Consider the following 15414-nt stretch of genomic DNA (forward strand, 5'->3'; position numbering starts at 1 on the left):
AGCTTTATTTCTAATAGCCCCAAACTGGAAACAACCCAAATGTCTATAAACAGCTGATAGACAAGTTAAATAATTGACTACTCTTCAGCAATTAAAAGGAATAAAGTACGATTCCAACATATTGCAGCTATAAACATGTAAAACAAGAACTAAAAAGGATAAGGAGGGTCATCATGATAAAAGCCACAGTTCATAGAGAAGATATAACAGCTATATACATATAAGCACCAAACAACATGAAAGGAAACATAAAGAGCAGGAAGTATTGTAAATGAAAGTGTAATTCCATTTAAAAGTTTATTGTCACAGCCCTGGCCAGTGTGTCTAAGTTGATTGGAGCATCATCCCATAAACTGAAAGGGGGTGGGTTTAATTCCCAGTCAGGGCACATGCCCGGGTTGTGGGTTTAGTCCCTAGACAGGGCACCTATGAGAGGCTACCAATGGATGTTTTTTCTCACATCAATGTTTCTCTCCCTCCCTTCCCCCTTCTCTCTAAAATAAGTAAGCAGGTACTCGGGTGAGTATTTTTTTAAAGTTTATTGTCAAAGATTTAAATACAACTTTTTTGATGTCTAATAAAGGTAAAATAAAGATGACAGAGAAACTGTGTAATACAATCAACATACTTAAATCCTTTGAGTAGAATATATATATAATTATATTTTATTGATTATGTTATTACAGTTGTCCTGATTTTTCCCCATTGCTCTCCTCCACCCAGCACCCCTCACTCTCTCAGGCAATCCTGTCACCCCTGTTCATGTCCATGGGTCATGTGTATAAGTTTTTTGGCTATTCCCTTTCCTACACTATACTTTACATCCCCATGGCTATTCTGTAACTACCTATTTGTACTTAATCCCCTCGCCTCTCACCCATTCTCCCACATCACCCCTCCTCTCTCTTTATTTTTAACCTTTGGCATTTTATGATGTGTCTTGGGGTGGGCCTCTTTGCATCCATCTTGTTCAGGACTCTCTGTGCTTCCTGGACTTGGATGACTATTTCCTTCACCAAATTAGGGAAGTTTTCTTTCATTATTTATTTCAAATAGATTTCTAATTTCTTGCCCTTTCTCTATTCCTTCTGGAAACCCTATGAAGTGAATGTTGGGTTGCTTAAAGTTGTCCGACAGGCTGCTCACACATCCTCATTTTTTATTTTTTTGGATTCTCTTTTCTTCTTGTTGTTCCGATTCATTATATTTTGCTTCCTTATGTTCCAAATCATTGATCTGATTCTGAGTTTCACCCACTCTACTGTTGTTTCCCTGTAAATTGTTCTTTATTTCAATTAGAGTATCCTTTATTTCTGACTGGATCTTTTTTTTTAATGCTGTTAAGATCCTCACTAGGTTCCTTGAGCATCCTTATAACCAGTGTTTTGAAATCTGCATCTGATAGATTGCTTATCTCCATTTCCTTTAGCTCTTTTTCTAGAGTTTTGATCTGTCCTTTCATTTGGGCCATGTTTCTTTCTCTCCTTGTTTTGGCAACCTCTTTGTGTTTGTTTCTATGTATTAGGTAGAGATGCTATGAGTCCCTGTATTGGTAGTGTCCACTAATGTAGTAGGTGTCCTTTAGGGTCCACCTATCACCCAAGATGGGTACTTGAAGTATATCCTTCATGTGGGCTGAGTACACCCTCCTCTTGTAGTTGGGCCTTGGCTGCTGTTGGCAGATCAATGGGAGGGATTTACCCAGTCCAGTCAGCAGCTGCAAGGATTGGCTGTGACCACTTACCACCAGCTTCTCCCCTCCGTGGAGGATCAGCTATGCAGGGGCAGGGTGGTGGTTCTCTGACATGGTCTGTAGCTGTCCACTGGGTGCACTGGCCTTGGGGTTTCCCCAGGTGGTGCAGGCCAAGGTCAGCCCCCACCTGTGTTTTGCCTGGGGTCACTCTGCCTAAGTTACAAAGCAATCTGAGAAGGCTGCAACTTGTGCTGGGCATGGAGATTTCCAGGTGAAGCCAACCTGTGAATATAGGAGCTAGTTCCAGGCCTGAGGCTCACTGAGGCCAGCTGTTGCTTGTTTGAGAGGATTAAGGAAGTTGTGAAACATGAGCCAAGACCATCCATTTATATGGAAAAGCACATTGAGCTGGGTGTAGTGGAGTCTTGAGCTGGGTGTAGTAGAGTCTCTGGGGATCTCCAATGCAAGTCCAAAAATGTTAGCCAGGTAGGTGGAATCTTAGATATGGCACCAGTCTGCCAGCTTTGAAGGAGGAGGGACCAGAAAAGGGACAAAGGTCTCTGCTTGCCTTGATGCTATACACTTCAGACTTCCCATGCGTACCACTGGTACCCCTCAAGCAACCTCCTCAGTGCCAGAACCCAGAGGGAGTGAGTCTGAGTAGGTGAGTCCATCTGTGGGTTCTTTAAGAGGAAGTGTTTGGGGGTCCAGAGTTTCTTCCACCAACTTAATCCCCACTGGTTTTTGCAGCCAGAAGTTGTGGGGACTTATTTTCCTGGCACTAGAACCCTGGGCTGGGGGGCCTAGTGTGGGGCTGGAACTCCTCACTCCCAAGATATCCAACCCGAATTTTTATCCACCACATGCAGATGTAGGACCAGCCGGTTCTGCATTTGTGCCCCTCCTACCAGTATGGACAGATGTAGTTTCTTTAATTCCATAGTTGTCAGACTTCCATTCAACTAGATTTCTGTCAGTTCTGTGTGATGGTTGTTCTATATTTTAGGTGTAATTTTGATGTGGTTGTGTGAAGAGGTGAGCCATGTCTGCCTATGCTGCCATCTTGACCATAAGTCATGTAGCATATGTATATTTTATATGACATTTGTACAAACTAATCATATATTTGGCTACATTTTCTAATCACAATTCAATAAAATTAGCAATAAATAATTAAGTAACAAAAAACTTTACCACTTAGAAACTAAGGAACCAATTCTAGATATTCAAGGATATATATAAAAAAAACAATTAGAAACTATCCAGAAATCAATGAAAAGAACAATTCATATTAAAACTTATTGGCAGACACTTACCCTAGGCCCCAGTAGAGACAGGGCAGAGTGGACTAGAGCCACATGAGGAGATTCTGGGGCTGGTGGCTCTGGGGAGAGAGCTGAAGGTCAGCTGCCAGAATCCCTGTGCTCAGTCATTCCCCGTACTGCAGAAGCCATCTTTCTTGGGCAGAGTACACCCTTCCATGCAACATCAGCCTAGGGAGAAGCAGTAGCCTCACCTGCAGGAATCCATCTCACTTGACCCTGTGCACCTTAAGCCCTGATGAATAAAGCTGGAAGTTCTTTCTGTCATTAAGCCTAACAGAGAGCTGGCAGGCTGAGGCAGATCTCTGAGTGCTTTGAGACATTATTTGGCTTTCCACCAGGTCCAGAGCTGATAAAAGCCAACCTTGGTGCATACCCTGGTTCTTTGTGCACACCCTCTGACCCAGCTGAGGGAGCCACAAGCTGTAGATCACTAGTAGCTCCAAAAAGGTTGCCTAGGGCCAGTCACAGGCAGTATCTGACCTAAATCTGCACAGTGTCTTTGCAGATCTACCTGATAGAAACAACACAATGAGGCAGCCAAAATGGGAAGACAAAGAAATAAGCCCCAAATGAAAGAACAAGAGAATTCTTCAGAAGAAGAGCTTTATGAAATGGAGGCAAGCAAGAAATGGAGGCAAGAAATTTATCAGATGCAGGGTTTAAAAGTAATAATTATAAGGATGCTCAACAACATGAAAAAAGACATAGAAAAAAGGACCAGTCAGGAATAAAGAATGCAATATCTGATATAAATAATACACTGGAAGGAATAAACAGTAAGTTAGATGAAGCACAGGATCGAATCAGAAATTTGGAAGACAAGGTAGAAAAAACACCCAAACAGAGCAGCAAAAAAGAAATTTTTTAAAAAATGAGGATAGTTTAAGGGACCTTTGGGATAGCATGAAGCATAATAACATCCACATCATAGGGATACCAGAAGGAGAAGAGCGAGAGCAAGGGATTCAGAACCTATTTGAACAAATAATGACTGAAAACTTCCCTAACCTAGTGAAAGAAAAAGACACACAAGTCCAAGAAGCACAGAGAGTCTCAAACAAGATGGACCAAAAGAGGCCCACACCAAGACACATCATAATGAAAATGACAAAGTTTAAAGACAAGGACAGAATCTTAAAAGCCTCAAGAGAAAAGCAGTTTCCTACAAGGGAGCTCCCATAGGACTGTCATCTGATTTCTCAGTAGAAATATTTCAGGCCGGAAGGGATTGGTATGAAATATGCAAAGTGATGAAAAGCAAGAACTTACAACCAAAGCTAATTTACCCAGCAAGGCTATCATTTAACATTGAAGGAGAAAGAAAGAGCTTCCCAGTCAAGAAAAATCTAAAGGTATTTGTTGCCACCAGACTAGTATTGCAGCAATGTTAAGGGGCTTGGAAAAAGAAGAAGAAGGAGAAGGAGAAGAAGGAAGTTAAAAAATAAAATAGTAATAAATGCATATCTATCAACAATCACTTTAATTGTAAATGGCTTAAATGTTCCAATCAAAAGAGATAGAGTCGCTGAATGGATAAGAAAACAAAACGTACATATATGCTGTCTTCAAGAGACCCACCTCAGAATGATACACACACACTAGAAATAAAGGGATGGATAAAGTTATTTCATGCAAATGGAAAAGAAAAATATCTGGACTAGCAGTACTTATTATATCCAACAAAATAGACTTTAATACAAGGCGATAGTAACAGAAAAGCAAGGGCACTGCACAATGACAAAGAGAACAATCCGAGAAGAGGATATGACCCTAGTAAACATTTATGCTCCCAACACTGGAGCACCTAAATATGTAAAGCAAGTCCTGATGGACATAAAGAGAGAGGCTGACAGGAAAACAATCGTAGTAGGGGCTTTTAACACCCCATTAACTTAAATGGGTAGATCTTCCAGACAGAAAATCAAGAAGGAGATAGCAGCCTTAAATGACACACTAGATAAAGTGGATTTAATTGATATCTCCCCAGCATTTTACTCTAAAGCAGAATGTACATTCTTTTCAAGCGTACATTGAACAGTTTCTAGGAGAGATCACATGTTAGGATACAAAACAAGTCTCAATAAATTTAAGAGGATTGAGATCTCATCAAGCATCTTCTCTGACCATAATGGAATGAAACTAGAAATCAATCACAAGAAGAAAACTGAAAAATACACAAAGACATGAAAGTTAAATAACATGTTATTAAACACTGAATGGGTTAACAATGAGATGGAGGAAGAAATCAAATGATACCTTGAAACAAATGAAAATAAGAACACAACGACCCCAAATCTGTGGGACACATGGAAATCAGTCCTAAGAGGGAAATTCATAGCATTACAGGCCTATCTCAAGAAACAAGGAAAAGCTCAAATAAACAAACTAACTTTACACTTAATAGAACTTGAAAAAGAACAACAGATAAAACCCGAAGTGAGTAGGAGGAGGGAAATAATTAGAAGCAGAACAGAAGTAAACAAAATAGAGTCTAAAATATATACAAAAGATCAACAAATCCAAAAGCTGGCTCTTTGAAAAGATAAACAAGATTGACAAAGCTTTAACCAGACTCATCAAGAAAAAAAAGAGAGAGAGAGAGAGAGAGAGAGCCCAAATAAATAAAATCAGAAATGAAAGAGGAGAAATAACAACAGACACCAAAGAAATACAAAGAATTGTAAGACAATATTACAAACAAGTATATGCCCCAAAATTGGACAACCTGAACAAAATGGATAAATTCCTAGAAACATACAATCTTCCAAAACTAAATTAAGAAGAATCAGAGAATCTGAATAGACAAATTATGACTAGTAAAATTGAACAGTAATAAAAAAAAAAAACCTCCCAACAAACAAAAGCCCTGGGCCAGCTGGCTTCACAGGTGAATTTTACCAAACATTCTGAGAAGAATTAATGTATCTCCTTCTCTAACTATTCCAAAAAATTCAAGAGGAGGGAAGACTCCCAAGCTCATTTTATGAGGACAGCATATCCTAATCCCAAAACCAGATAAAGACACTACGAAGAAAGAAAATTATAGGCCAATATCTCAGATGAACACAGATACTAAAATCCTCAACAAAATATTAGTAAATCCAATACAGCAATACATCAAGTGGAATGATCAAGTGGAATTTATTCCAGAGGTGCAAGGCTGGTACAATGTTTGTAAATCAAAAAATGTGATACACCACATAAACAAAATGAAGGATAAAAACCACATGATTATATCAACAGATGTAGAAAAGGCGTTTGATAAAATCCAGAAACATTTATGATGAGCACTCTCAGCAAAGTGGGAATAGAGGAAACATACCTATATGTATTAAAGGCCATATATGACAAATTCACTGCCAACATCATACTCAATGTGCAAAAATTACTAGCGTTCCCCTTAAGATCCCAAACAAGATGGGTGTCTGCTTTCACCTCTCTTATTCGACAAGTACTGAGTGTCCTGGCCAGGGCAATCAGACCAGAAGAAGAAATAAAAGGCATCCAAATTGGAAAGGAAGAAGTAAAACTGTCATTATTTGCAGGTGACAAAACTGTCATTATTTGCATGGTATTGTACATAGAGAACCCTAAAGATTCCACCAGGAAACTACTCGAACTGATTAATGAATTTGGCCAAGTGGCAGGATACAAAACTAGTATCTAAAAATCAGTTGCATTTTAATATGCCAATAATGAACTCTCGGAAAGGGAAATTAAGAAAACAATTCCATTCACAATTGCTTCAAAAAGAATAAAATACATAGGAATACATTTAACCAAGAATGGAAAGACCTGTATTTGGAAAATTATAAGACACTGAAGAAAGAAATTGAAGAAGATACAAATAAGTGGAAGCATATACCATTTTCATGGATAGGATGAATTAACATCATTAAAATGTCCATACTACCCAAAGCAATCTATAGATTCAACACAGTTCCTATCAAGATACCAATGATGTATTTTACAGAACTAGAACAAATATTCCAAAAATTTCTATGGAGCCATAAAAGACCCACTAGAAACAGTGATCTTGAGAAAGAAGAACAAAATTGGAGGAATCATGCTACCTAATATCAAACTATAGTCTCAGGCCATAGTAATCAAAACAGCATGATACTGGCAGAAAAACAGACACATAAATCAATAGAACAAAATAGGAAGCCCAGAAATAAACCCATGCCTTTATAGTCAATTAATATTTGACAGAGGAGACAAAAAAATATACAATGGCTATTAAACAAGACAGTTTATTCAGTAGATGGTGTTGGGAAAATTGAACAGATATGTGCAAAAGAACGAAACTAGACAACCTTATGCCACACACAAGAATAAATTCAAAATGGGTTAAAGACTTAAATGTTAGACTCAAAACCATAAAAATCCTAGAAGAAAACATAGACAGAAAGTCTCAGACATTGCTCATAGCAATATTTTATCAGATATATCTTCCCAGGCAAGGGAAACAAAAGAAAAGATAAACAAACATGACTATATCGAACTAAAAAGGTTTTGCACAGCAAAGGAAACCATCCACAAAATGAAAAGACAACCCGCTGAATGGCAGAACATATTCGCCTGATACATTGGGGTTAATATCCAAAATTGATAAAGAACTTATAAAACTCGACACCAAAAAACCCCAAACAATCCAATTAAAAAATGGGCAAAGGACCTGAATACACACTTCTCCAAAGAGGACATACTAATTGACAATAGACATATGAAAAGATGCTCAGTGTCACTAATCATCAGAGAAATGCAATTAAAACCACAATGAGATATCACCTCACACCTGTCAGAATGGCTATCATCAATCAATAAATCAACAAACAACAAGCGCTGGCGAGGCTGTGGAGAAAGGGACCCCTTCTGCACTGCTGGTGGGAGTGCTTCCTGGTGCAGCCAGTGTGGAGAACAGTACAGAGTTTCCTTAAAAAATTAAAAACGGAACTCCCTTTTGACCTCGTGATTCCAATTCCAGGAATTTATCCAAATAACCTGGAACACTAATTTGAAAGAATATATGCACCCCTATGTTCATTGCAGCGTTATTTACAATAGCCAAGATTTGGAAGCAGCCCAGGTGCCCATCAACAGGTGAGTGGATAAAACAGCTATGGTATATTTACACAATGGAATACTACCTGACTGTGAAATTTAAAAAAAAAAGAAGAAGAAGAAAATCTTACCCTTTGCAACAGCATGCATGGACCTGGAGAACATTATGCAAGTGAAATAAGACAGTTAGAGAAAGACAAACACCATATGATTTCACTAATATGTGGAATCGAATGAACTAACTGAACTAACAGGCAAAATAGAGACAGACTCATAGATAGAGGGCAGGAGGACAGCTCTGGTGGGGAGAACTGGGGGGATGGTGGGATTGAGCAAAAACAAAAAGAACTCATGGACCCAGACAACAGTGTGGTGATTGCAGGGTGGGTGGGAGGGGTGGGTGGAGGTGGAAGAGAGTATAAGGGGGATAAATGGTAATGGAAAAAAATACAATAAAAAACTACTTTAAAAAAGATGACACAAGGTTGCAGGCAAAAAATAGGAGTATGATGATAAAATTGGGAAGAACACATAAAACCTATTAACAGCAAAAACTGTATTCAGAGGAAAATATAGAATGCATAGCCTTACATTTCCTTATTAAATAAAAATATAAAGAAATACAGTAATTGATTTTTAAAAATCAGAAAAAGAGCAAAAAACTAAAGCAAAAAATAGGAACAGTAAATTAATAGGTAAAAATGATAAATGAATAAAGGAAATACAGAAAAGTGTAAAATAAAAATTAGCAAATAATACTTACCTAATTTTCTATATGGGTACATTGGAAACTTAGAGAAAACAGATAATTTTCTAGCAAAACCAACTCAAAATATGAAATTTGAATACACAAATTAATTATAACTAAAGAGAATAGTGATTGAAGATCTACCACTGGAAAAAGATAGTAGAACAAGATGGGTTCGTAAGTATGTTCTATTTATTTCTAAAGAAGGAATGATTTCAATGTTATTTAAATTATCTTGAACCTTGGAAAGCAATATAAACTTTTCTAACTTATTTTATGAAGCCACAAAACTTGAACTCAACTCTGATATGGCAGTGCAAAAACAGAAAACTATAATCAATTGCCCTTATGAATATGGCTATAAAAATCCTCGATGATTGTTAGCAAATAGAACCCAGCCATGTACCTGGAGTGTGACACTGTGACCTTGTGTTATATGTTCCAGGAAAGATAATCTGATTCAAAGTCAGGAATTCTGACAATGTAATTTATTACAAGAAATTAAAGGACAAAGTTATATAATAAATGCTGAAAATTTATTTTATAAAATCATCAGTCACTTCCTAATTAAAATGCTAAATAAAATTGCAAATTTCCTAAATATATAATTAAAACTATTTACCAAAATCCAATAGAAAATATTTCTAAACAGACACTCAACCTAAATTAGCAACTACACAAGGATGCCCAGCATCACCATTATTATTCAACATTGCATTGGAACTCTAGTTCGGCCAGAAAAAAAAAAAAAGAGCTGGGACACTGGGAAAGAAATGCTCTATCCAGAGGTATCCAGCCATGGAATATGAAAAATGGAGACATTTATTGAAGAAGATACAAGATACAAGAAACATTGTACACAGGACAATGACGTCTCAGTCCCCTTCGAAGTAGGCACCTTGGGACCTCACACAGTTCTCCCAATCATGATCAGCTACCCCACTGTATTTTCTTGAATCTTATCAAAGGTCTGAAATCCCTTCCTTTTCAAAGGTGATTTTAGTTTTGGGAAAATCCAGAAGTCGCAGGGCACCAAATCTGGGCTGTAGGGGAGCTAATTTGCTGTTTCGCAAAAAAACTCTGGACGAGATGTGACGCATGAGCAGGCATGTTGTGATGAAGCTGCCAGTCACCAGTTGCCCATAGCTGCAGCCTTCTGAATCATCTGAATAGTTTCTGCAGAGGTAAACTCAAGCTTAATACAAGATATCTTTACATTTTTATTTATTTTTAGAGGGGTGGGGAGGGAGAGAGGAAGAAAAGCATCAATGCATGAGAGAAACACCAATCGGTTGCCTCTCACATGCCCCCAAATGGGGTCCTGACCTGCAACCCAGGCATGTGCCCTGACTGGGAATCGAACCAGCAACCTTCCTGTCCACAGGCTGGTGCTCAATCCACTGAGCCACACCAGCCAGGACTAATGCAAAATTTGATGCAAATTCATTGCTCTACTCAGTCATTTTGAATGCTATGGCCATACAGTGCACATGCTCACTCAATGGTGTCTACCACCCCCACTGACTAGTACAGTGAAGTGGTCATTGTTTATGCAGGCACATTCCAGTCCACTCTCCTTGGCTGCCAGGTTACATCAATGTCGCACAAACTGTTCTTGTTAACAACGGCTGGACTTTCTCCGGACAGACCTCACATAAGAATATCTGATCTGCACGATACATGTAAAGAAATAGATATCAAATTTAAAAATTCCATGTAAAATAGCAACAAAACTATTCAATTTTTATGAATAAATATAGTGAGACATGAGACCCATATGAAGAAATCTATAAAATCTTTTTGGAGGTGTTAAAAACAAGAATTTGAACAAATGTAAGGAGATATCACATACCTTATTGGGAAACTGTATAAAAAATGTAATTCTAGTTAGAGTCTTAACAGGGCTTCTTAGGGAGTGGATAAGCTACGATTAATGCAATATAACAAGGAATAAACACCTGAGGCCCACCCAACACTCTCTGCCCTGCTCCCCAGTCACAGCCTCTAGTTCGACTTCGACAAGAGTCTCCAGTCCTGCAGAGGCTGATCTTGTACTGAGTCCCTGATCGCTGTCTCCCAGAGTATGCTGGAAACGGTGGTAACATTGCAGACTCTCCAAGTACAAATTCTAAGCTTCATGAAAACAGAACTGGCTGTCTTCACAAAGAGCCAGAAAGATCCTGGTGGCCTTGACCACATGATGCAGAAATGCACCCTCAACCTTGTGATGCGCAGCTAGATTTCTGAGAATTTCTGAGAAGCATGGCCATAGCTTGTCATGACTTCTTTATCATGCCTACCTACTCCCAGAGGCAAATCTGAGAGAGCCTTGGCCTCCAAACACAGCCTTTTCCTTTCCAGCTCCCCAGTCACCATCCCCTCACTGCCCACCCGTCTACCCTGAGCCCAGCATTCCCACCAGCCCACGCAGGCTACTCCTGCTGGTAGCAATAAGACAATGTAGTTTCTTTTAAATAAAATAAAACCTGAGAAAAGCAAAAGAAAAATAAGGAAAAGAACAGCAGGCATAGATTTGCCTTAATCATTGTAATAAGGGCAAATAGATTAATGGAATAACCAAGCATAAAGATAAATTCAGGAAGCATTAAACATTTAAATGTGAAACACTAAATAAAAATCAAGAGTGAAACCTTGGGCTACCCATTCAACCTGGGGTGTGGAAACCATCTTAACCCAAACAGAAAACACACTCGCCCTGCAGACACAGATAGACCTAACTACATACACATTACTAAGAGCTCTTTATATGTTATGGATATTTACCTCTATTTCTGTACTGCAAGTCTCTTCCCAAAATCTGTTTGTCTATTGATTTTTGTTTCTGCTATTTACTGCCAAGATTAGTAAGACAAATACATTTGGGGAAAAATTGCAATACAGCTGAAGAGTTGAAATATCTGTAATACAAAAAGAACTCTCACAAAATAAAAGATAAACAACCCAAACCAAAAACAAGCAAAGAATATGAACAGACATATAAAAAAGCTGTTCACATATATTAGTGAGCAAAAAAGGCAAATTAAAGTACAAGATATCATGTTATAGTTTTTTAGACTGACAAAAATTTACAGGAAGGTAAACTCTTTGCTGGCAGGGACGCAGGGATGAGGAGAGGGATACGGGATACTCACGCTTTGCTGTTGGAGATGGAACTATTATAGCTTTTCGGAAAACAATCTGGTAACATCTCTTAAAAACTAAAATATACGTACTCTTTAGCCCAGAAATCTCACTCCAGGGAATGTATGTTATCATTTGTTAAAACATGTACAAACATGTTTATTGTAGCTATGTGATGGCTAAGAATGGAAAATACCAATATCCCTCAACTTTGAGTAAGCTCTGGTGAATCCTCAGCAAAAAAATATTATGAAAAAGTGAATTAGAATAATGCTGGCTAACTTGTAGGGATTTCCACAAGATATTGTTGAGAGAACAATGCAAGATGCAGGGAAGTGTGTATAAGGTGATCCATTTTTTTTTTGTACAGCAAAGAATGACAAAACACAAATATATGTATATATATGTATATACATGAATGTATGTATATGTACATATAAATATGTGTGTGTTATGTGTGTGTACACACACATATACATATATGTGGAGTTTCTGCATATATGTATGTGGACAGGTAGATAATAGATCACAGAGAGATAATAGATATTTACATGGTTCCAGGGATATGGAGAAACATATGAATGACACAAAGCAGGTAGCTAATACAGATTAGTAGAACAATGAAGAGGATGGGCAGAGAAAGAGGGAAATGAAAGTGAGAGGCAAGCAAACAGAAAATGTGAAAAAAAAGAATGCACTAAAAAGAAATCAGTGTTTATAAGATCTCGTTTATGTTAAATTGTATCTCGGCGCGTAAAATAGCGAGAAAAGACAGATCTGTGTCTCCCCATCTGTAGGAAGGCTGATGCCATATTGTGAAGTGAAAAAAGCAAGTTGCAAAGTGGCGTGTGCTACTGTTCTATTTCAGTAAAAATGAATAGCGCAGCCCTTGTACGTGTGTATTCATGATGGTGTACATTGTGGAACAAGGAGATCCTGTGACAGGAGTGGGCGAGGGGACAGTTTTCAATTTTCACATCTTTGTATTGATTTCGCTTGTCACAATAAGCACATATTACTTTGATAGCTTCACATTATCTCTAGAGACAAAAACTAAAGTAGTAATGAGCTTCTTTCTCTCTTCTTTGTTCCTCCCTGAACACCTGGCTTGGAACGTAGCCCAGGACCCCATCCCACCTGCCACCCCGTCCCAGTCCACCTCACATGTGTGTAGACATCGGAGTCCCTTTTGCAGAGGGAATTGAGGTTCATCTCCCACAAAAGTCCTTTGAAAAGTCTGGGCCACTTAGGATTTGGTAGTCCAGAGAACAAAGAGGAACTAGATGAGGCCCTCATCTACAGACTGACGCACCCAAGTAGCAGCTGGGGCCTGGCCCGTGCTCCCAGTTAAAGCGTGTGCACGGTGATGGTGGCTCCTGCAAACGTGATTGTCTGTGCCTGCCAGGTCTGGAGAAGGACTGAGGAGGAATGGAACCTAGCTGTTGAGGCTCATAATCTTAACCCCTATAATCCATTCTAATGCTCTGGGTAAGTGTTACCTCCAGTTTCTAGAGAAGAAAACAGAGGACCAGAGGTTAAGTAACATGCTGAAGCCTATATAGCTGGTCAATTGGTAGGTTGAAGAGTATAAATTGCTAGTCTAATTTTAGGCTTTTTTTGATCTATAAAATCTCTAATAGTTAGGACACAGTTTTGGCTGCTACAACAAGAAACCCAGGGATAATGGTTTAAACACATGTATTTCCCTCTCACATCAAAGCCTGGGCTGCTCTCTGTCACCAGGAGACCAGGCTCTTTCACTTGTATTTCTCTCCCCTCCCAAGCGTTGCCCTTTTCTAAACGGACCAAATCAGTTGGTCACTGTGTCTGCTTTCCAGCAATGGGAGGGGCAAGAAAGAAGCAAGCATGAAGATAAGCCTGTACCCTTTAAGAACACACCCCAGGCCCTGGCTGGTGTGGCTCAGTGGACTGAGTGACAGCCTGCAAACAGAAGGTTGTTGGTTTGATTCCCAGTCAGGGCACAAGCCTGGCTTGTGGGCCAGGTGCCCAGTGGGGGGCATGCAAGAGGCAACTGATCTACGTATCTGTCGCACATTGATGTTTCTCTGCCTCTCTCTTCTCCTTCCCCTCTCTCTAAAAATAAATACATTTTACATAATACATAAATAAATACATTTTTTAAAAAAGAATACGACCCAGAAGTTGAACCTTCAGCCTCGGTTACTGCTCGTCATCACACTCAGTTGCAAGCAAGGCTGGGAAGTGTGTCCTGTGCCCTTCTAAAATCCCATGGCCTCGGAAGAATGGGAGACTAGACCCTGGGGGCCCTCGGTGGTCTCTGCTACGGTGGGGAGAGGGCTTTCCGAGAGCGAAGCGTGGATTTGTCTACCTGCAAAGCTCCTTATCTCATCACTGAACCACAACAAAAAAGTCAGGATGCTGCCTGAGGTAAAACATTTTTCTTTTTCTGTTGGGCAAGAAGTTTATTCCTAGCAGGAGCTTTCTGAAGGGCATTCTTCCTCCTTCAAACTCATTCCCGCAATTTTCCCACGGCTACAGTGGATCACTTACTGCCCAAGAGGTAAAACATAGCAAAACATATAAATGGTACGTGTGTTTGTATGTGTACACACACACACAAAGGCCTTCTGGCACCTTCGAGTCTCCAAAGGCAATTGCCTCATAGGTGATAGAAATCGGGACTTTGAGGCGCACCACCTCTGCAGCGTTTGGAACACTGGGGCTCTAACAAGAAATTGTCTTGTCTCTTTGGCATGTATGTTGGGAGGTGGGCGGCGGTGCAGGGGTGGCCGCTATGGACTTCTGAGCACAGCCTAGAGGGAGATGTCTAAATCCCACCATCTGAGAGTCATTCCCCTGCACTCCCCCAGGTCCCTACCCCCAGGATGGAATGTTATGGAAAATTTCACCCACCAAGCTATGTCATTTATTAGGCAAAGCATTCCTGTACAGAACCAAAGGTAGCACATACATACACGGTCATTTTAGCACTTTCATATTTTTGCTGAGATATACTTGGCTACAACTGTTATTTTTAATGCCAAGTATAATTTGAGGAAGTACAATGTTTTATGTTAGTATCAGAGAAGGACAGGGACTTTCCTATTTCTTAAATTGCAATATTACTGAGTATTTATAATTTTCATCTTCTTTGAACACACACTTATGTAATTTGTATTTAGTTAGAAAATACACAAAAATAAAAAGATAGAAAAAAAGGACTAAACGTAACCTGTAACCCCACTCCCCAAAGATAATGACCAAAGAGGCAGGAGTACCTCTCCACTACTTCCCTTTAAGTGAACATTCACATAACTATGAAGATATTTGTAATACAATTGAAATGTTAGGAGAATATCTATGATAAGTTATTGCTGAATCAACAAGAGTCTGGTGAATGGACGCAGATGGAACCAAACTGAAGAAAGTCCAAGGAGAGGCCAATTCAAAAGGTCTAGAGG

This window comes from Desmodus rotundus, chromosome 6 (genome assembly GCF_022682495.2).
Source record: "Desmodus rotundus isolate HL8 chromosome 6, HLdesRot8A.1, whole genome shotgun sequence".
NCBI classification, from domain to species: domain Eukaryota; kingdom Metazoa; phylum Chordata; class Mammalia; order Chiroptera; family Phyllostomidae; genus Desmodus; species Desmodus rotundus.